The sequence below is a fragment of the Hyperolius riggenbachi genome, chromosome 7 (genome assembly GCF_040937935.1).
Source record: "Hyperolius riggenbachi isolate aHypRig1 chromosome 7, aHypRig1.pri, whole genome shotgun sequence".
Classification (NCBI taxonomy): domain Eukaryota; kingdom Metazoa; phylum Chordata; class Amphibia; order Anura; family Hyperoliidae; genus Hyperolius; species Hyperolius riggenbachi.
In genome coordinates, this window is record NC_090652.1 from 324,389,619 (window position 1) to 324,411,013 (window position 21,395).

Sequence of the window (21,395 nt, forward strand, 5' to 3'; positions counted from 1 at the left end):
CTCTGTAATGTGCTGCAGAAGATGTCAGTGCTATATAAATACATAATAATAATATGGTAGGACATTACACTATGACTATGGTAGGATTAGATTGTGAGCTCCTCTGAGGACAGTCAGTGACATGACTATGTACTCTGTACAGTGCTGCAGGAGATGTCAGTGCTATATAAATACATAATAATAATACGGTAGGACATTAGACTATCACTATAGTAGGATTAGAGTGTGAGCTCCTCTGAGGACAGTCAGTGACATGACTATGTACTCTGTAATGTGCTGCAGAAGATGGCAGTGCTACATAAATATACAATAATGATATGGTAGGACATTAGATTATGACTATGGTAGGATTAGAGTGTGAGCTCCTCTGAGGACAGTCAGTGACATGACTATGTACTCTGTACAGTGCTGCAGGAGATGTCAGTGCTATATAAATACATAATAATAATATGGTAGGACATTAGACTATGACTATGGTAGGGTTAGAGTGTGAGCTCCTCTGAGGACAGTGACATGACTATGTACTCTGTAATGTGCTGCAGAAGATGGCAGTGCTACATAAATATACAATAATGATATGGTAGGAGATTAGACTATGAATATGGTAGGATTAGATTGTAGATACAGATTAGATTGTATAGATACAGCTATACACAGGAGGAGGTATATATATTAATATTATTATTATTTAGTATAGCGCCAATATCTTACGCAGCGCTGTAGAGTATATATATATATATATGAGTTACAAAAGGTGATATATTATTATTATATAGCCAGATATAGGAAGAGGTATATAAGGTGGTATATTATTATTATTACTATACAGCTTGATATAGGAGGGGGTACATTATTATTATCATCATTATTATAGAGCCAGATATAGGACTGGAGGAGTTATATATGGGGGGAGGGGTTATGCACGCGCGGGAGCAGCACGCGGAGGGGGCGGGGCTGAGGCCGGTGTTATCTGGAGGTCAGACTGCCGCCCCGCCCCTTCCCGGGATCCGCCCCCCGGGTGTGTCGGGAGTTTGTAGTCACGTGTTCCCGGAACTGCAGCGAGTGACCCGAGCGGGTGAGAGGAGGAGGGGGAGGAGAGATCAGTCACTGCCGGTAATGCTTCTGCCATAGAGTGTCAGCTCCTGGGGTCAGCGCTGTACGGGTGGGCGGGGCTACGATCTACCCTGTATGGGTCATAGCAGAGTATTGACTTTGCACATGCTCAGTAGCATTTGTATGCTATTCTGTCGGGTATGCTAAAATGTTGGAACACCTGTTATAGTATAATATAATGTCCCCTCCAGCAGTGTATATCCCCCATGTGTTACTGATCACCCCATATAATACAAGCCCTGTCCCTGCGTCCTCCTGTGTCCGTGCGGTGTGCCTGGCGCGCATGCGTAGCGTCCTGTGTCTGTGCGGTGTGCCTGGCGCGCATGCGTAGCGTCCTCCTGTGTCCGTGCGGTGTGCCTGGCGAGCATGCGTAGCGTCCTGTGTCCGTGCGGTGTGTCTGGCGCGCATGCGTAGCGTCCTCCTGTGTCCGTGCGGAGTGCCTGGCGTGCATGCGTGGCGTCCTCCTGTGTCCGTGCGGTGTGCTTGGTGCGCATGCGTAGCGTCCTCCTGTGTCCGTGCGGTGTGCCTGGCGTGCATGCGTAGCGTCCTCCTGTGTCCGTGCGGTGTGCCTGGTGCGCATGCGTGGCCTCCTCCTGTGTCCGTGCGGTGTGCCTGGCGCGCATGCGTGGCGTCCTGTGTCCGTGCGGTGGGCCTGGCACGCATGCGTAACGTCCTCCTGTGTCCGTGCGGTGTGCCTGGCGCTCATGCGTGGCGTCCTCCTGCGTCCCTGCGGTGTGCCTGGCGCGCATGCGTAGCGTCCTCCTGTGTCCATGCAGTGTGCCTGGTGCGCATGCGTGGCGTCCTGTGTTCGTGCGGTGTGCCTGGCGCGCATGCGTGGCGTCCTCCTGTGTCCGTGCGGTGTGCCTGGCGCGCATGCGTGGCGCCCTGTGTCCGTGCGGTGTGCCTGGCGCGCATGCGTAGCGTCCTCCTGTGTCCGTGCGGTGTGCCTGGCGCGCATGCGTGGCGTCCTGTGTCCGTGCGGAGTGCCTGGCGCGCATGCGTGGCGTCCCGTGTCCGTGCGGTGTGCCTGGCGCGCATGCGTGGCGTCCTCCTGCGTCCCTGCGGTGTGCCTGGCGCGCATGCGTAGCGTCCTCCTGTGTCCATGCAGTGTGCCTGGCCCGCATGCGTGGCGTCCTCCTGTGTCCGTGCAGTGTGCCTGGCGCGCATGCGTGGCGTCCTCCTGTGTCCATGCAGTGTGCCTGGCGCGCATGCGTGGCGTCCTGTGTCCGTGTGGTGTGCTTGGTGCGCATGCGTAACGTCCTCCTGTGTCCGTGCGGTGTGCCTGGCGCGCATGCGTGGCATCCTCCTGTGTCCGTGCAGTGTGCCTGGCACGCATGCGTGGCGTCCTGTGCCCGTGTGGTGTGCCTGGCGCGCATGCGTAGCGTCCTGTGTCCGTGAGGTGTGCCTGGCGCGCATGCGTAGCGTCCTGTGTCCGTGCGGTGTGCCTGGCGCGCATGCGTGGCGTCCTGTGTCCGTGCGGTGTGCCTGGCGCGCATGCGTGGCGTCCTGTGTCCGTGCGGTGTGCCTGGCGCGCATGCGTAACGTCCTGTGTCCGTGCGGTGTGCCTGGCGCGCATGCGTAGTGTCCTCCTGTGTCCGTGCGGTGTGCCTGGCGCGCATGCGTGGCGTCCTGTGTCCGTGCAGTGGGCCTGGCACGCATGCGTGGCGCCCGGTGTCCGTGCGGTGTGCCTGGTGAGCATGCGTAGCGTCCTCCTGTGTCCGTGCGGTGTGCCTGGCACGCATGCGTGGCGTCCTGTGTCTGTGGTGGTCCTGGTGCGCATGCGTGGCGCCCTGTGTCCGTGTGGTGTGCCTGGCGCGCATGCGTAGCGTCCTCCTGTGTCCGTGCGGTGTGCTTGGTGCGCATGCGTGGCGTCCTCCTGTGTCCGTGCGGTGTGCTTGGTGCGCATGCGTGGCGTCCTCCTGTGTCCGTGCAGTGTGCCTGGCGCGCATGCGTGGCGTCCTCCTGTGTCCGTGCGGTGTGCCTGGCGCGCATGCGTGGCGTCCTGTGTCCGTGTGGAGTGCTTGGTGCGCATGCGTAGCGTCCTCCTGTGTCTGTGCGGTGTACCTGGCGCGCATGCGTAGCGCCCTGTGTCCGTGCGGTGTGCCTGGCGCGCATGCGTGGCGTCCTCCTGTGTCCCTGCGGTGTGCCTGGCGCGCATGCGTGGCGTCCTCCTGTGTCCGTGCGGTGTGCCTGGCGCGCATGCGTGGCGTCCTGTGTCCCTGCGGTGTGCCTGGCGCGCATGCGTGGCGTCCTGTGTCCGTGCGGTGTGCCTGGCGCGCATGCGTAGTGTCCTCCTGTGTCCGTGCGGTGTGCCTGGCGCGCATGCGTGGCGTCCTGTGTCCGTGCAGTGGGCCTGGCACGCATGCGTGGCGCCCGGTGTCCGTGCGGTGTGCCTGGTGAGCATGCGTAGCGTCCTCCTGTGTCCGTGCGGTGTGCCTGGCACGCATGCGTGGCGTCCTGTGTCCGTGCGGTGTGCCTGGCGCGCATGCGTGGCGTCCTGTGTCCGTGCGGTGTGCCTGGCGCGCATGCGTAACGTCCTGTGTCCGTGCGGTGTGCCTGGCGCGCATGCGTAGTGTCCTCCTGTGTCCGTGCGGTGTGCCTGGCGCGCATGCGTGGCGTCCTGTGTCCGTGCAGTGGGCCTGGCACGCATGCGTGGCGCCCGGTGTCTGTGCGGTGTGCCTGGTGAGCATGCGTAGCGTCCTCCTGTGTCCGTGCGGTGTGCCTGGCACGCATGCGTGGCGTCCTGTGTCTGTGGTGGTCCTGGTGCGCATGCGTGGCGCCCTGTGTCCGTGTGGTGTGCCTGGCGCGCATGCGTAGCGTCCTCCTGTGTCCGTGCGGTGTGCTTGGTGCGCATGCGTGGCGTCCTCCTGTGTCCGTGCGGTGTGCTTGGTGCGCATGCGTGGCGTCCTCCTGTGTCCGTGCAGTGTGCCTGGCGCGCATGCGTGGCGTCCTCCTGTGTCCGTGCGGTGTGCCTGGCGCGCATGCGTGGCGTCCTGTGTCCGTGTGGAGTGCTTGGTGCGCATGCGTAGCGTCCTCCTGTGTCTGTGCGGTGTACCTGGCGCGCATGCGTAGCGCCCTGTGTCCGTGCGGTGTGCCTGGCGCGCATGCGTGGCGTCCTCCTGTGTCCCTGCGGTGTGCCTGGCGCGCATGCGTGGCGTCCTCCTGTGTCCGTGCGGTGTGCCTGGCGCGCATGCGTGGCGTCCTGTGTCCCTGCGGTGTGCCTGGCGCGCATGCGTGGCGTCCTCCTGTGTCCGTGCGGTGTGCCTGGCGCGCATGCGTGGCGTCCTGTGTCTGTGGTGGTCCTGGTGCGCATGCGTGGCGCCCTGTGTCCGTGTGGTGTGCCTGGCGCGCATGCGTAGCGTCCTCCTGTGTCCGTGCGGTGTGCTTGGTGCGCATGCGTGGCGTCCTCCTGTGTCCGTGCGGTGTGCTTGGTGCGCATGCGTGGCGCCCTGTGTCCGTGCAGTGTGCCTGGCGCGCATGCGTGGCGTCCTCCTGTGTCTGTGCGGTGTGCCTGGCGCGCATGCGTGGCGTCCTGTGTCCGTGTGGAGTGCTTGGTGCGCATGCGTAGCGTCCTCCTGTGTCTGTGCGGTGTACCTGGCGCGCATGCGTAGCGCCCTGTGTCCGTGCGGTGTGCCTGGCGCGCATGCGTGGCGTCCTCCTGTGTCCCTGCGGTGTGCCTGGCGCGCATGCGTGGCGTCCTCCTGTGTCCGTGCGGTGTGCCTGGCGCGCATGCGTGGCGTCCTGTGTCCCTGCGGTGTGCCTGGCGCGCATGCGTGGCGTCCTCCTGTGTCCGTGCGGTGTGCCTGGTGCGCATGCGTAGCGTCCTCCTGTGTCCGTGCGGTGTGCCTGGCGCGCATGCGTGGCGCCCTGTGTCCGTGCGGTGTGCCTGGCGCGCATGCGTGGCGCCCTGTGTCCGTGTGGTGTGCCTGGCGCGCATGCGTAGCGTCCTCCTGTGGCCCTGCGGTGTGCCTGGCGCGCATGCGTGGCGTCCTGTGTCCGTGCGGTGTGCTTGGTGCGCATGCGTAGCGTCCTCCTGTGTCCGTGCGGTGTGCCTGGCGCGCATGCGTGGCGTCCTGTGTCCGTGTGGTGTGCTTGGTGCGCATGCGTAGCGTCCTCCTGTGTCCGTGCGGTGTGCCTGGCGCGCATGCGTGGCGTCCTGTGTCCGTGCGGTGTGCCTGGCGCGCATGCGTGGCGTCCTGTGTTCGTGCGGTGTGCCTGGCGCGCATGCGTAGCGTCCTCCTGTGTCCGTGCAGTTTGCCTGGCGCGCATGCGTAGCGTCCTTCTGTGTCCATGCAGTGTGCCTGGTGCGCATGCGTCGCGTCCTCCTGTGTCTGTGCGGTTTGCCTGGCGCGCATGCGTGGCGTCCTGTGTCCGTGCGGTGTGCCTGGTGCGCATGCGTAGCGTCCTCCTGTGTCCGTGCGGTGTGCCTGGCGCGCATGCGTGGCGTCCTGTGTCCGTGTGGTGTGCTTGGTGCGCATGCGTAGCGTCCTCCTGTGTCCGTGCGGTGTGCCTGGCGCGCATGCGTGGCGTCCTGTGTCCGTGCGGTGTGCCTGGCGCACATGCGTGGCGTCCTGTGTTCGTGCGGTGTGCCTGGCGCGCATGCGTAGCGTCCTCCTGTGTCCGTGCAGTTTTCCTGGCGCGCATGCGTAGCGTCCTTCTGTGTCCATGCAGTGTGCCTGGTGCGCATGCGTCGCGTCCTCCTGTGTCTGTGCGGTTTGCCTGGCGCGCATGCGTGGCGTCCTGTGTCCGTGCGGTGTGCCCGGCGCGCATTCGTGGCGTCCTGTGTCCGTGCGGTGTTCCTGGCGCGCATGCGTGGTGTCCTGTGTCCGTGCGGTGTGCCTGGCGCGCATGCGTGGCGTCCTCCTGTGTTCGTGCGGTGTGCCTGGCGCGCATGCGTGGCGTCCTCCTGTGTCCATGCAGTGTGCCCTGGCGCGCATGCGTGGCGTCCTGTGTCCGTGCGGTGTGCTTGGTGCGCATGCGTAGCGTCCTCCTGTGTCCGTGCGGAGTGCCTGGCGCGCATGCGTGGAGTCCTGTGTCCGTGCGGTGTGCCTGGCGCGCATGCGTGGCGTCATGTGTCTGTGCGGTGCGCGCATGCGGGGCGTCCTGTGTCCGTGCGGTGTGCCTGGCGCGCATGCGTAGCGTCTTACTGTGTCCGTGCGGTGTGCCTGGCGCGCATGTGTGGCGTCCGCCTGTGTCCGTGCAGTGTGCCTGGCGCGCATGCGTGGCATCCTCCTGTGTCCGTGCGGTGTGCCTGGCGCGCAAGTGTGGCGTCCTGTGTCCGTGCGGTGTGCCTGGCGCGCATGCGTGGCGTCCTGTGTCCGTGCGGTGGGCCTGGCGCGCATGCGTGGTGTCCGTGCGGTGTGCCTGGCGCGCATGCGTAGCGTCCTCCTGTGTCAGTGCGGTGTGCCTGGCGCGCATGCGTGGCGTCCTGTGTCTGTGGTGTTCCTGGTGCGCATGCGTGGCGTCCTGTGTCCGTGCGGTGGGCCTGGCACGCATGCGTAGCGTCCTCCTGTGTCCGTGCGGTGTGCCTGGCGCGCATGCGTAGCGTCCTCCTGTGTCCGTGCGGAGTTCCTGGCGTGCATGCGTGGCGTCCTGTGTCCGTGCGGTGTGCCTGGCGCGCATGCGTGGCGTCCTGTGTCCGTGTGGTGTGCCTGGCGCACATGTGTGGCGTCCTGTGTCCGTGCGGTGTACCTATCGCGCATGCGTGGCGTCCTGTGTCCGTGCGGTGTGCCTGGCGCGCATGCGTGGCATCCTGTGTCCGTGCGGTGTGCCTGGCGCGCATGCGTGGTGTCCTGTGTCCGTGCGGTGTGCCTGGCGTGCATGCGTGGCATCCTGTGTCCGTGCGGTGTGCCTGGCGCGCATGCGTGGCTTCCTGTGTCCGTGCGGTGTGCCTGGCGCGCATGCGTGGCGTCCTGTGTCCGTGCGGTGTGCCTGGCGTGCATGCGTGGCATTCTGTGTCCGTGCGGTGTGCCCGGCCCCCATACGTGGCATCCTGTGTCCGTGCGGTGTGCCTGGCGCGCATGCGTGGCGTCCTGTGTCCGTGCGGTGTCTCTGGCGCGCATGCGTGGCGTCCTGTGTCCGTGCGGTGTGCCTGGCGCGCATGCGTGGCGTCCTGTGTCCGTGCGGTTTGCCTGGCGCGCATGCGTGGCGTCCTGTGTCCGTGCGGTGTGCCTGGTGCGCATGCGTGGCGTCCTCCTGTGTCCGTGCGGTGTGCCCGCGCAGCCACTCACCGATGCTCCGCCCCCTGCAGACATCCTGTGCCCGCGCAGCCACTCACCGATGCTCCGCCCCCGCAGACATCCTGTGCCCGCGCAGCCACTCACCGATGCTCCGCCCCCTGCAGACATCCTGTGCCCGCGCAGCCACTCTCCGATGCTCCGCCCCCGCAGACATCCTGTGCCCGCGCAGCCACTCACCGATGCTCCGCCCTCCGCAGACATCCTGTGCCCGCGCAGCCACTCACCCATGCTCCGCCCCCGCAGACATCCTGTGCCCGCGCAGCCGCTCCAGTCCCCGCAGATGTGCTTTGCCCGCGCAGCCATTCACCAATGCTCCGCCCCCCGCAGACATCATGTGCCCGCGCAGCCACTCACCGATGCTCCGCTCCCCGTAGACATCCTGTGCCCGCGCAGCCACTCACCGATGCTCCGCCCCCCACAGACATCCTGTGCTCGCGCATCCACTCACCGATGCTCTGGTCCCGCCTCCCCCACAGACGTCCTGTGCCCGCGCAGGCACTCACCGATGCTCCACCCCCCGCAGACATCCTGTGCTCGCGCAGCCACTCACCGATGCTCTGGTCCCGCCTCCCCCACAGACGTCCTGTGCCCGCGCAGGCACTCACCGATGCTTCACCCCCCGCAGACATCCTTTGTCCGCGTAGTCACTCACCGATGCTCCGCCCCCCGCAGACATCCTGTGCTCGCGCAGCCACTCACCGATGCTCCACCCCCCCGCAGACATCCTCTGTCCGCGCAGCCACTCACCGATACTCCGGCCCCCGCAGACGTCCTGTGCCCATGCAGCCACTCACTGATGCTCCGCCCCCCGCAGACATCCTGTGCACACGCAGCCACTCACTGATGCTCCGCCCCCCGCAGACATTCTGTGCCCACGCAGCCACTCACCGATGCTCCGCCCCCTGCAGACATCCTGTGCCCGCGCAGCCACTCACTGATGCTCCGCCCCCCGCAGACATCCTGTGCCCACGCAGCCACTCACTGATGCTCCGCCCCCCAGACATCCTGTGCCCGCGCAGCCACTCGCCGATGCTCCGGCCCCGCCTCCGGTTCACTTCTGGAATTTCAGACTTTAACATATTAAAACCACTGTGCCTGCGTTGCCAGGTCCTCGATCCCGCTGATGTCACCAGGAGTGTATAGCACAAGCCCGTATGGTCTGTGTATGCGCAGTACACTCCTGGTGACATATGCGGGAGCGAGGACACGGCAACGCAGGCGCAGTGGTTTTCATATGTTAAAGTCTGAAATTCCAGAAGTGAACCGGAGGCGGGGTCGGAGCATCGGCGAGTGGCTGCGCGGGCACATGATGTCTGCGGGGGACCAGAGCATCGGTGAGTGGCTGCGCGGGTACAGGATGTCTGCGAGGGGGCGGAGCATCGGTGAGTGGCTGCGCGGGCACAGGATGTCTGCGAGGGGGCGGAGCATCGGTAAGTGGCTGCGCGGGTACAGGATGTCTGCAGGGGGGCGGAGCATCGGTGAGTGGCTGCGCGTGCACAGGATGTCTACGGGGGGCTGGAGCATCGGTGAGTGGCTGCGCGGGTACAGGATGTCTGCAGGGGGACGGAGCATCGGTGAGTGGCTGCGTGGGCACAGGATGTCTGCAGGGGGGGCGGAGCATCGGTGAGTGGCTGCATGGGCACAGGATGTCTGCGGGGGGGGGGGGGGGGGGCAGAGTATCGGTGAGTGGCTGCGTGGGCACAGGACGTCTGTGGGGGGGCGGAGTATCGGTGAGTGGCTGCGCGGGCACAGAATGTCTGCAGGGGGGCGGAGCATCGGTGAGTGGCTGCGCGGGCACAGGATGTCTGCGGGGGAGCGGAGTATCGGTGAGTGGCTGCGCGGGCACAGGATGTCTGCAGGGGGCGGAGCATCGGTGAGTGGCTGCGCGGGCACAGAATGTCTGCGGGGGACCATTAGAAGCCCCGGGTAACTTCAACTCATTTTCCCCCAACCCCCCTACAGTATCCCTTTAAATGCTGAGATGTTACTATGGCTAAACCTAACCCTACTCTCATGCAGAACCTCCCCCTTCCCCGACCCTTGTACAAACACCCCACCTGACGCCTAACTCCTCCTCCCCCAAACTTCCTACCTAACCATAACTGCCCCCCCCCCCCCCCCCCCCCAATGTTTAACCTTAAAAGTTAGAGTGCTGTTTGGGGTGATCCATTATACATACAGTAGCTTTAATTTTTGGAGAGATTTAGGGAAGCTTTCATCCCAAATTCAGCTGCTGAATGATAATTGGTGCAGCCGGGTACACACCATACGTTTTTCCTCTCGATAGATGGATTCAATAGATAATTTCCGACAGGTCCGATATTCCTTCCGATCGATTCCGCGCTCGATTTCTCATAGACGTGAATGGAAAAAGATAAGATAAATGAGCGGAAGATAATAGAATTGAGCGCAGAATCTAGCTGTAAACCGTAACGTGTGTAGACCGCATTACTCTACAGCTATCCTGACACACACTGACCCACATTCACTTTTTATCCTGGGCATATTTTTAAACTTGTCAATAAAATAATAATAATAAAAGGAACAGGAATTGGAGGGTGAGCCCGAGTCTGACAATCCGTTGTGTGCGGAGCCCTTCCTCAGGTCTGTAGAGTGCAGCTTCTTCATGCAGAGACTCGGCAATAGCGGATCAAATCTGAGGATCAGCATAACGATCCTCGCGGGGGAACTCCTCTGAAGCTGAAGGGGTCAGAGACGTGGCCATATGTGTGCGGAGCCCTTCCTCAGGTCTGTAGAGTGCAGCTTCTTCATGCAGAGACTCGGCAATAGCGGATCAAATCTGAGGATCAGCATAACGATCCTCGCGGGGGAACGCCTCTGAAGCTGAAGGGGTCAGAGACGTGGCCATATGTGTGCGGAGCCCTTCCTCAGGTCTGTAAAGTGCAGCTCCTTCATGCAGAGACTCGGCAATAGCGGCACAAATCTGAGGATCAGCATAACGATCCTCGCGGGGGAACGCCTCTGAAGCTGAAGGGGTCAGAGACGTGGCCATATGTGTGCGGAGCCCTTCCTCAGGTTTGTAGAGTGCAGCTTCTTCATGCAGAGACTCGGCAATAGCGGATCAAATCTGAGGATCAGCATAACGATCCTCGCGGGGGAACTCCTCTGAAGCTGAAGGGGTCAGAGACGTGGCCATATGTGTGCGGAGCCCTTCCTCAGGTCTGTAGAGTGCAGCTCCTTCATGCAGAGACTCGGCAATAGCGGAACAAATCTGAGGATCAGCATAACGATCCTCGCGGGGGAACGCCTCTGAAGCTGAAGGGGTCAGAGACGTGGCCATATGTGTGCGGAGCCCTTCCTCAGGTCTGTAGAGTGCAGCTCCTTCATGCAGAGACTCGGCAATAGCGGAACAAATCTGAGGATCAGCATAACGATCCTCGCGGGGGAACTCCTGAAGCTGAAGGGGTCAGAGACGTGGCCATATGTGTGCGGAGCCCTTCCTCAGGTCTGTAGAGTGCAGCTTCTTCATGCAGAGACTCGGCAATAGCGGATCAAATCTGCGGATCAGCATAACGGTCCTCGCGGGGGAACTCCTCTGAAGCTGAAGGGGTCAGAGACGTAGCCATATGTGTGCGGAGCCCTTCCTCAGGTCTGTAGAGTGCAGCTTCTTCATGCAGAGACTCAGCAATAGCGGAACAAATCTGAGGATCAGCATAACGATCCTCGCGGGGGAACGCCTCTGAAGCTGAAGGGGTCAGAGACGTGGCCATATGTGTGCGGAGCCCTTCCTCAGGTCTGTAGAGTGCAGCTTCTTCATGCAGAGACTCGGCAATAGCGGAACAAATCTGAGGATCAGCATAACGATCCTCGCGGGGGAACTCCTCTGAAGCTGAAGGGGTCAGAGACGTGGCCATATGTGTGCGGAGCCCTTCCTCAGGTCTGTAGAGTGCAGCTCCTTCATGCAGAGACTCAGCAATAGCGGATCAAATCTGAGGATCAGCATAACGATCCTCGCGAGGGAACGCCTCTGAAGCTGAAGGGGTCAGAGACGTGGCCATATGTGTGCGGAGCCCTTCCTCAGGTCTGTAGAGTGCAGCTTCTTCATGCAGAGACTCGGCAATAGCGGATCAAATCTGAGGATCAGCATAACGATCCTCGCGGGGGAACTCCTCTGAAGCTGAAGGGGTCAGAGACGTGGCCATATGTGTGCGGAGCCCTTCCTCAGGTCTGTAGAGTGCAGCTCCTTCATGCAGAGACTCGGCAATAGCGGAACAAATCTGAGGATCAGCATAACGATCCTCGCGGGGGAACGCCTCTGAAGCTGAAGGGGTCAGAGACGTGGCCATATGTGTGCGGAGCCCTTCCTCAGGTCTGTAGAGTGCAGCTCCTTCATGCAGAGACTCGGCAATAGCGGAACAAATCTGAGGATCAGCATAACGATCCTCGCGGGGGAACGCCTCTGAAGCTGAAGGGGTCAGAGACGTGGCCATATGTGTGCGGAGCCCTTCCTCAGGTCTGTAGAGTGCAGCTCCTTCATGCAGAGACTCGGCAATAGCGGATCAAATCTGAGGATCAGCATAACGATCCTCGCGGGGGAACTCCTCTGAAGCTGAAGGGGTCAGAGACGTGGCCATATGTGTGCGGAGCCCTTCCTCAGGTCTGTAGAGTGCAGCTCCTTCATGCAGAGACTCAGCAATAGCGGATCAAATCTGAGGATCAGCATAACGATCCTCGCGAGGGAACGCCTCTGAAGCTGAAGGGGTCAGAGACGTGGCCATATGCGTGCGGAGCCCTTCCTCAGGTCTGTAGAGTGCAGCTTCTTCATGCAGAGACTCGGCAATAGCGGCACAAATCTGAGGATCAGCATAACGATCCTCGCGGGGGAACTCCTGAAGCTGAAGGGGTCAGAGACGTGGCCATATGTGTGCGGAGCCCTTCCTCAGGTCTGTAGAGTGCAGCTCCTTCATGCAGAGACTCGGCAATAGCGGCACAAATCTGAGGATCAGCATAACGGTCCTCGCGGGGGAACTCCTCTGAAGCTGAAGGGGTCAGAGACGTGGCCATATGTGTGCGGAGCCCTTCCTCAGGTCTGTAGAGTGCAGCTCCTTCATGCAGAGACTCAGCAATAGCGGAACAAATCTGAGGATCAGCATAACGATCCTCGCGGGGGAACTCCTCTGAAGCTGAAGGGGTCAGAGACGTGGCCATATGTGTGCGGAGCCCTTCCTCAGGTCTGTAGAGTGCAGCTCCTTCATGCAGAGACTCAGCAATAGCGGAACAAATCTGAGGATCAGCATAACGATCCTCGCGGGGGAACTCCTCTGAAGCTGAAGGGGTCAGAGACGTGGCCATATGTGTGCGGAGCCCTTCCTCAGGTCTCTAGAGTGCAGCTCCTTCATGCAGAGACTCGGCAATAGCGGAACAAATCTGAGGATCAGCATAACGATCCTCGCGGGGGAACTCCTCTGAAGCTGAAGGGGTCAGAGACGTGGCCATATGTGTGCGGAGCCCTTCCTCAGGTCTGTAGAGTGCAGCTCCTTCATGCAGAGACTCAGCAATAGCGGAACAAATCTGAGGATCAGCATAACGATCCTCGCGGGGGAACTCCTCTGAAGCTGAAGGGGTCAGAGACGTGGCCATATGTGTGCGGAGCCCTTCCTCAGGTCTGTAGAGTGCAGCTCCTTCATGCAGAGACTCAGCAATAGCGGAACAAATCTGAGGATCAGCATAACGGTCCTCGCGGGGGAACTCCTCTGAAGCTGAAGGGGTCAGAGACGTGGCCATATGTGTGCGGAGCCCTTCCTCAGGTCTGTAGAGTGCAGCTTCTTCATGCAGAGACTCGGCAATAGCGGAACAAATCTGAGGATCAGCATAACGATCCTCGCGGGGGAACGCCTCTGAAGCTGAAGGGGTCAGAGACGTGGCCATATGTGTGCGGAGCCCTTCCTCAGGTCTGTAGAGTGCAGCTCCTTCATGCAGAGACTCGGCAATAGCGGAACAAATCTGAGGATCAGCATAACGATCCTCGCGGGGGAACGCCTCTGAAGCTGAAGGGGTCAGAGACGTGGCCATATGTGTGCGGAGCCCTTCCTCAGGTCTGTAGAGTGCAGCTCCTTCATGCAGAGACTCGGCAATAGCGGAACAAATCTGAGGATCAGCATAACGATCCTCGCGGGGGAACTCCTCTGAAGCTGAAGGGGTCAGAGACGTGGCCATATGTGTGCGGAGCCCTTCCTCAGGTCTGTAGAGTGCAGCTCCTTCATGCAGAGACTCGGCAATAGCGGCACAAATCTGAGGATCAGCATAACGATCCTCGCGGGGGAACTCCTCTGAAGCTGAAGGGGTCAGAGACGTGGCCATATGTGTGCGGAGCCCTTCCTCAGGTCTGTAGAGTGCAGCTCCTTCATGCAGAGACTCGGCAATAGCGGAACAAATCTGAGGATCAGCATAACGATCCTCGCGGGGGAACTCCTCTGAAGCTGAAGGGGTCAGAGACGTGGCCATATGTGTGCGGAGCCCTTCCTCAGGTCTGTAGAGTGCAGCTCCTTCATGCAGAGACTCGGCAATAGCGGCACAAATCTGAGGATCAGCATAACGATCCTCGCGGGGGAACTCCTCTGAAGCTGAAGGGGTCAGAGACGTGGCCATATGTGTGCGGAGCCCTTCCTCAGGTCTGTAGAGTGCAGCTTCTTCATGCAGAGACTCGGCAATAGCGGAACAAATCTGAGGATCAGCATAACGATCCTCGCGGGGGAACTCCTCTGAAGCTGAAGGGGTCAGAGACGTGGCCATATGTGTGCGGAGCCCTTCCTCAGGTCTGTAGAGTGCAGCTTCTTCATGCAGAGACTCAGCAATAGCGGCACAAATCTGAGGATCAGCATAACGATCCTCGCGGGGGAACTCCTCTGAAGCTGAAGGGGTCAGAGACGTGGCCATATGTGTGCGGAGCCCTTCCTCAGGTCTGTAGAGTGCAGCGTCTTCATGCAGAGACTCGGCAATAGCGGAACAAATCTGAGGATCAGCATAACGGTCCTCGCGGGGGAACTCCTCTGAAGCTGAAGGGGTCAGAGACGTGGAGATATGTGTGCGGAGCCCTTCCTCAGGTCTGTAGAGTGCAGCTTCTTCATGCAGAGACTCGGCAATAGCGGCACAAATCTGAGGATCAGCATAACGGTCCTCGCGGGGGAACTCCTCTGAAGCTGAAGGGGTCAGAGACGTGGCCATATGTGTGCGGAGCCCTTCCTCAGGTCTGTAGAGTGCAGCTTCTTCATGCAGAGACTCGGCAATAGCGGAACAAATCTGAGGATCAGCATAACGGTCCTCGCGGGGGAACTCCTGAAGCTGAAGGGGTCAGAGACGTGGCCATATGTGTGCGGAGCCCTTCCTCAGGTCTGTAGAGTGCAGCTTCTTCATGCAGAGACTCGGCAATAGCGGAACAAATCTGAGGATCAGCATAACGATCCTCGCGGGGGAACTCCTCTGAAGCTGAAGGGGTCAGAGACGTGGCCATATGTGTGCGGAGCCCTTCCTCAGGTCTGTAGAGTGCAGCTTCTTCATGCACAGACTCGGCAATAGCGGAACAAATCTGAGGATCAGCATAACGATCCTCGCGGGGGAACTCCTCTGAAGCTGAAGGGGTCAGAGACGTGGCCATATGTGTGCGGAGCCCTTCCTCAGGTCTGTAGAGTGCAGCTCCTTCATGCAGAGACTCGGCAATAGCGGAACAAATCTGAGGATCAGCATAACGATCCTCGCGGGGGAACTCCTCTGAAGCTGAAGGGGTCAGAGACGTGGCCATATGTGTGCGGAGCCCTTCCTCAGGTCTGTAGAGTGCAGCTTCTTCATGCAGAGACTCGGCAATAGCGGAACAAATCTGAGGATCAGCATAACGATCCTCGCGGGGGAACTCCTCTGAAGCTGAAGGGGTCAGAGACGTGGCCATATGTGTGCGGAGCCCTTCCTCAGGTCTGTAGAGTGCAGCTCCTTCATGCAGAGACTCGGCAATAGCGGAACAAATCTGAGGATCAGCATAACGGTCCTCGCGGGGGAACGCCTCTGAAGCTGAAGGGGTCAGAGACGTGGCCATATGTGTGCGGAGCCCTTCCTCAGGTCTGTAGAGTGCAGCTTCTTCATGCAGAGACTCAGCAATAGCGGAACAAATCTGAGGATCAGCATAACGATCCTCGCGGGGGAACGCCTCTGAAGCTGAAGGGGTCAGAGACGTGGCCATATGTGTGCGGAGCCCTTCCTCAGGTCTGTAGAGTGCAGCTTCTTCATGCAGAGACTCGGCAATAGCGGAACAAATCTGAGGATCAGCATAACGATCCTCGCGGGGGTACTCCTCTGAAGCTGAAGGGGTCAGAGACGTGGCCATATGTGTGCGGAGCCCTTCCTCAGGTCTGTAGAGTGCAGCTTCTTCATGCAGAGACTCGGCAATAGCGGAACAAATCTGAGGATCAGCATAACGATCCTCGCGGGGGAACTCCTCTGAAGCTGAAGGGGTCAGAGACGTGGCCATATGTGTGCGGAGCCCTTCCTCAGGTCTGTAGAGTGCAGCTTCTTCATGCAGAGACTCGGCAATAGCGGCACAAATCTGAGGATCAGCATAACGGTCCTCGTGGGGGAACGCCTCTGAAGCTGAAGGGGTCAGAGACGTGGCCATATGTGTGCGGAGCCCTTCCTCAGGTCTGTAGAGTGCAGCGTGTTCATGCAGAGACTCAGCAATAGCGGAACAAATCTGAGGATCAGCATAACGATCCTCGCGGGGGAACTCCTCTGAAGCTGAAGGGGTCAGAGACGTGGCCATATGTGTGCGGAGCCCTTCCTCAGGTCTGTAGAGTGCAGCTTCTTCATGCAGAGACTCGGCAATAGCGGAACAAATCTGAGGATCAGCATAACGATCCTCGCGGGGGAACTCCTCTGAAGCTGAAGGGGTCAGAGACGTGGCCATATGTGTGCGGAGCCCTTCCTCAGGTCTGTAGAGTGCAGCTCCTTCATGCAGAGACTCGGCAATAGCGGAACAAATCTGAGGATCAGCATAACGGTCCTCGCGGGGGAACTCCTCTGAAGCTGAAGGGGTCAGAGACGTGGCCATATGTGTGCGGAGCCCTTCCTCAGGTCTGTAGAGTGCAGCTCCTTCATGCAGAGACTCGGCAATAGCGGAACAAATCTGAGGATCAGCATAATGATCCTCGCGGGGGAACTCCTCTGAAGCTGAAGGGGTCAGAGACGTGGCCATATGTGTGCGGAGCCATTCCTCAGGTCTGTAGAGTGCAGCTCCTTCATGCAGAGACTCGGCAATAGCGGAACAAATCTGAGGATCAGCATAACGATCCTCGCGGGGGAACTCCTCTGAAGCTGAAGGGGTCAGAGACGTGGCCATATGTGTGCGGAGCCCTTCCTCAGGTCTGTAGAGTGCAGCTTCTTCATGCAGAGACTCAGCAATAGCGGCACAAATCTGAGGATCAGCATAACGATCCTCGCGAGGGAACGCCTCTGAAGCTGAAGGGGTCAGAGACGTGGCCATATGTGTGCGGAGCCCTTCCTCAGGTCTGTAGAGTGCAGCTCCTTCATGCAGAGACTCGGCAATAGCGGATCAAATCTGAGGATCAGCATAACGATCCTCGCGGGGGAACTCCTCTGAAGCTGAAGGGGTCAGAGACGTGGCCATATGTGTGCGGAGCCCTTCCTCAGGTCTGTAGAGTGCAGCTCCTTCATGCAGAGACTCAGCAATAGCGGAACAAATCTGAGGATCAGCATAACGGTCCTCGCGGGGGAACGCCTCTGAAGCTGAAGGGGTCAGAGACGTGGCCATATGTGTGCGGAGCCCTTCCTCAGGTCTGTAGAGTGCAGCTTCTTCATGCAGAGACTCAGCAATAGCGGAACAAATCTGAGGATCAGCATAACGATCCTCGCGGGGGAACTCCTCTGAAGCTGAAGGGGTCAGAGACGTGGCCATATGTGTGCGGAGCCCTTCCTCAGGTCTGTAGAGTGCAGCTTCTTCATGCAGAGACTCAGCAATAGCGGAACAAATCTGAGGATCAGCATAACGATCCTCGCGGGGGAACTCCTCTGAAGCTGAAGGGGTCAGAGACGTGGCCATATGTGTGCGGAGGCCTTCCTCAGGTCTGTAGAGTGCAGCTCCTTCATGCAGAGACTCAGCAATAGCGGAACAAATCTGAGGATCAGCATAACGATCCTTGCGGGGGAACTCCTCTGAAGCTGAAGGGGTCAGAGACGTGGCCATATGTGTGCGGAGCCCTTCCTCAGGTCTGTAGAGTGCAGCTCCTTCATGCAGAGACTCGGCAATAGCGGAACAAATCTGAGGATCAGCATAACGATCCTCGCGGGGGAACTCCTCTGAAGCTGAAGGGGTCAGAGACATGGCCATATGTGTGCGGAGGCCTTCCTCAGGTCTGTAGAGTGCAGCTCCTTCATGCAGAGACTCGGCAATAGCGGCACAAATCTGAGGATCAGCATAACGGTCCTCGCGGGGGAACTCCTCTGAAGCTGAAGGGGTCAGAGACGTGGCCATATGTGTGCGGAGCCCTTCCTCGGGTCTGTAGAGTGCAGCTCCTTCATGCAGAGACTCGGCAATAGCGGAACAAATCTGAGGATCAGCATAACGATCCTCGCGGGGGAACTCCTCTGAAGCTGAAGGGGTCAGAGACGTGGCCATATGTGTGCGGAGCCCTTCCTCAGGTCTGTAGAGTGCAGCTCCTTCATGCAGAGACTCGGCAATAGCGGAACAAATCTGAGGATCAGCATAACGATCCTCGCGGGGGAACTCCTCTGAAGCTGAAGGGGTCAGAGACGTGGCCATATGTGTGCGGAGCCCTTCCTCAGGTCTGTAGAGTGCAGCTCCTTCATGCAGAGACTCGGCAATAGCGGAACAAATCTGAGGATCAGCATAACGATCCTCGCGGGGGAACTCCTCTGAAGCTGAAGGGGTCAGAGACGTGGCCATATGTGTGCGGAGCCCTTCCTCAGGTCTGTAGAGTGCAGCTTCTTCATGCAGAGACTCGGCAATAGCGGAACAAATCTGAGGATCAGCATAACGGTCCTCGCGGGGGAACTCCTGAAGCTGAAGGGGTCAGAGACGTGGCCATATGTGTGCGGAGCCCTTCCTCAGGTCTGTAGAGTGCAGCTTCTTCATGCAGAGACTCGGCAATAGCGGAACAAATCTGAGGATCAGCATAACGGTCCTCGCGGGGGAACTCCTCTGAAGCTGAAGGGGTCAGAGACGTGGCCATATGTGTGCGGAGCCCTTCCTCAGGTCTGTAGAGTGCAGCTCCTTCATGCAGAGACTCGGCAATAGCGGAACAAATCTGAGGATCAGCATAACGATCCTCGCGGGGGAACTCCTCTGAAGCTGAAGGGGTCAGAGACGTGGCCATATGCGTGCGGAGCCCTTCCTCAGGTCTGTAGAGTGCAGCTCCTTCATGCAGAGACTCGGCAATAGCGGAACAAATCTGAGGATCAGCATAACGGTCCTCGCGGGGGAACGCCTCTGAAGCTGAAGGGGTCAGAGACGTGGCCATATGTGTGCGGAGGCCTTCCTCAGGTCTGTAGAGTGCAGCTCCTTCATGCAGAGACTCGGCAATAGCGGAACAAATCTGAGGATCAGCATAACGGTCCTCGCGGGGGAACGCCTCTGAAGCTGAAGGGGTCAGAGACGTGGCCATATGTGTGCGGAGGCCTTCCTCAGGTCTGTAGAGTGCAGCTCCTTCATGCAGAGACTCAGCAATAGCGGAACAAATCTGAGGATCAGCATAACGATCCTCGCGGGGGAACTCCTGAAGCTGAAGGGGTCAGAGACGTGGCCATATGTGTGCGGAGCCCTTCCTCAGGTCTGTAGAGTGCAGCTTCTTCATGCAGAGACTCGGCAATAGCGGCACAAATCTGAGGATCAGCATAACGGTCCTCGCGGGGGAACTCCTCTGAAGCTGAAGGGGTCAGAGACGTGGCCATATGTGTGCGGAGCCCTTCCTCAGGTCTGTAGAGTGCAGCTCCTTCATGCAGAGACTCGGCAATAGCGGAACAAATCTGAGGATCAGCATAACGGTCCTCGCGGGGGAACTCCTGAAGCTGAAGGGGTCAGAGACGTGGCCATATGTGTGCGGAGCCCTTCCTCAGGTCTGTAGAGTGCAGCTTCTTCATGCAGAGACTCGGCAATAGCGGCACAAATCTGAGGATCAGCATAACGATCCTCGCGGGGGAACTCCTCTGAAGCTGAAGGGGTCAGAGACGTGGCCATATGTGTGCGGAGCCCTTCCTCAGGTCTGTAGAGTGCAGCTTCTTCATGCAGAGACTCGGCAATAGCGGAACAAATCTGAGGATCAGCATAACGGTCCTCGCGGGGGAACGCCTCTGAAGCTGAAGGGGTCAGAGACGTGGCCATATGTGTGCGGAGCCCTTCCTCAGGTCTGTAGAGTGCAGCTCCTTCATGCAGAGACTCGGCAATAGCGGCACAAATCTGAGGATCAGCATAACGGTCCTCGCGGGGGAACTCCTCTGATGCTGAAGGGGTCAGAGACGTGGCCATATGTGTGCGGAGCCCTTCCTCAGGTCTGTAGAGTGCAGCTTCTTCATGCAGTGACTCGGCAATAGCGGCACAAATCTGAGGATCAGCATAACGATCCTCGCGGGGGAACTCCTCTGAAGCTGAAGGGGTCAGAGACGTGGCCATATGTGTGCGGAGCCCTTCCTCAGGTCTGTAGAGTGCAGCTCCTTCATGCAGAGACTCGGCAATAGCGGAACAAATCTGAGGATCAGCATAACGGTCCTCGCGGGGGAACGCCTCTGAAGTTGAAGGGGTCAGAGACGTGGCCATATGTGTGCGGAGCCCTTCCTCAGGTCTGTAGAGTGCAGCTCCTTCATGCAGAGACTCGGCAATAGCGGATCAAATCTGAGGATCAGCATAACGATCCTCGCGAGGGAACGCCTCTGAAGCTGAAGGGGTCAGAGACGTGGCCATATGTGTGCGGAGCCCTTCCTCAGGTCTGTAGAGTGCAGCTTCTTCATGCAGAGACTCGGCAATAGCGGATCAAATCTGAGGATCAGCATAACGGTCCTCGCGGGGGAACTCCTCTGAAGCTGAAGGGGTCAGAGACGTGGCCATATGTGTGCGGAGCCCTTCCTCAGGTCTGTAGAGTGCAGCTCCTTCATGCAGAGACTCGGCAATAGCGGAACAAATCTGAGGATCAGCATAACGATCCTCGCGGGGGAACTCCTCTGAAGCTGAAGGGGTCAGAGACGTGGCCATATGTGTGCGGAGCCCTTCCTCAGGTCTGTAGAGTGCAGCTTCTTCATGCAGAGACTCGGCAATAGCGGAACAAATCTGAGGATCAGCATAACGATCCTCGCGGGGGAACGCCTCTGAAGCTGAAGGGGTCAGAGACGTGGCCATATGTGTGCGGAGCCCTTCCTCAGGTCTGTAGAGTGCAGCTCCTTCATGCAGAGACTCGGCAATAGCGGCACAAATCTGAGGATCAGCATAACGGTCCTCGCGGGGGAACTCCTGAAGCTGAAGGGGTCAGAGACGTGGCCATATGTGTGCGGAGCCCTTCCTCAGGTCTGTAGAGTGCAGCTTCTTCATGCAGAGACTCGGCAATAGCGGAACAAATCTGAGGATCAGCATAACGATCCTCGCGGGGGAACTCCTCTGAAGCTGAAGGGGTCAGAGACGTGGCCATATGTGTGCGGAGCCCTTCCTCAGGTCTGTAGAGTGCAGCGTCTTCATGCAGAGACTCGGCAATAGCGGAACAAATCTGAGGATCAGCATAACGGTCCTCGCGGGGGAACTCCTCTGAAGCTGAAGGGGTCAGAGACGTGGCCATATGTGTGCGGAGCCCTTCCTCAGGTCTGTAGAGTGCAGCTTCTTCATGCAGAGACTCGGCAATAGCGGCACAAATCTGAGGATCAGCATAACGATCCTCGCGGGGGAACTCCTCTGAAGCTGAAGGGGTCAGAGACGTGGCCATATGTGTGCGGAGCCCTTCCTCAGGTCTGTAGAGTGCAGCTTCTTCATGCAGAGACTCGGCAATAGCGGCACAAATCTGAGGATCAGCATAACGATCCTCG

General features: G+C 59.2%; 1 protein-coding gene across 2 annotated transcripts in view; it reads left to right on the forward strand.

Moving 5' to 3' along the window:
- Positions 1–1,021: 1,021 nt before the first annotated feature.
- STEAP3 (STEAP3 metalloreductase) overlaps positions 1,022–21,395 on the forward strand; it is a 74,343-nt gene continuing 53,969 nt past the window's right edge. Inside the window, exon 1 of one of the 2 annotated variants that reach the window (XM_068246334.1) lies at positions 1,022–1,075. The gene's annotated coding sequence lies outside the window, so the exon portion shown is untranslated. Of the gene's footprint in view, positions 1,114–21,395 lie in introns of both variants that reach the window. The other variant, XM_068246333.1, reaches the window with a different exon arrangement.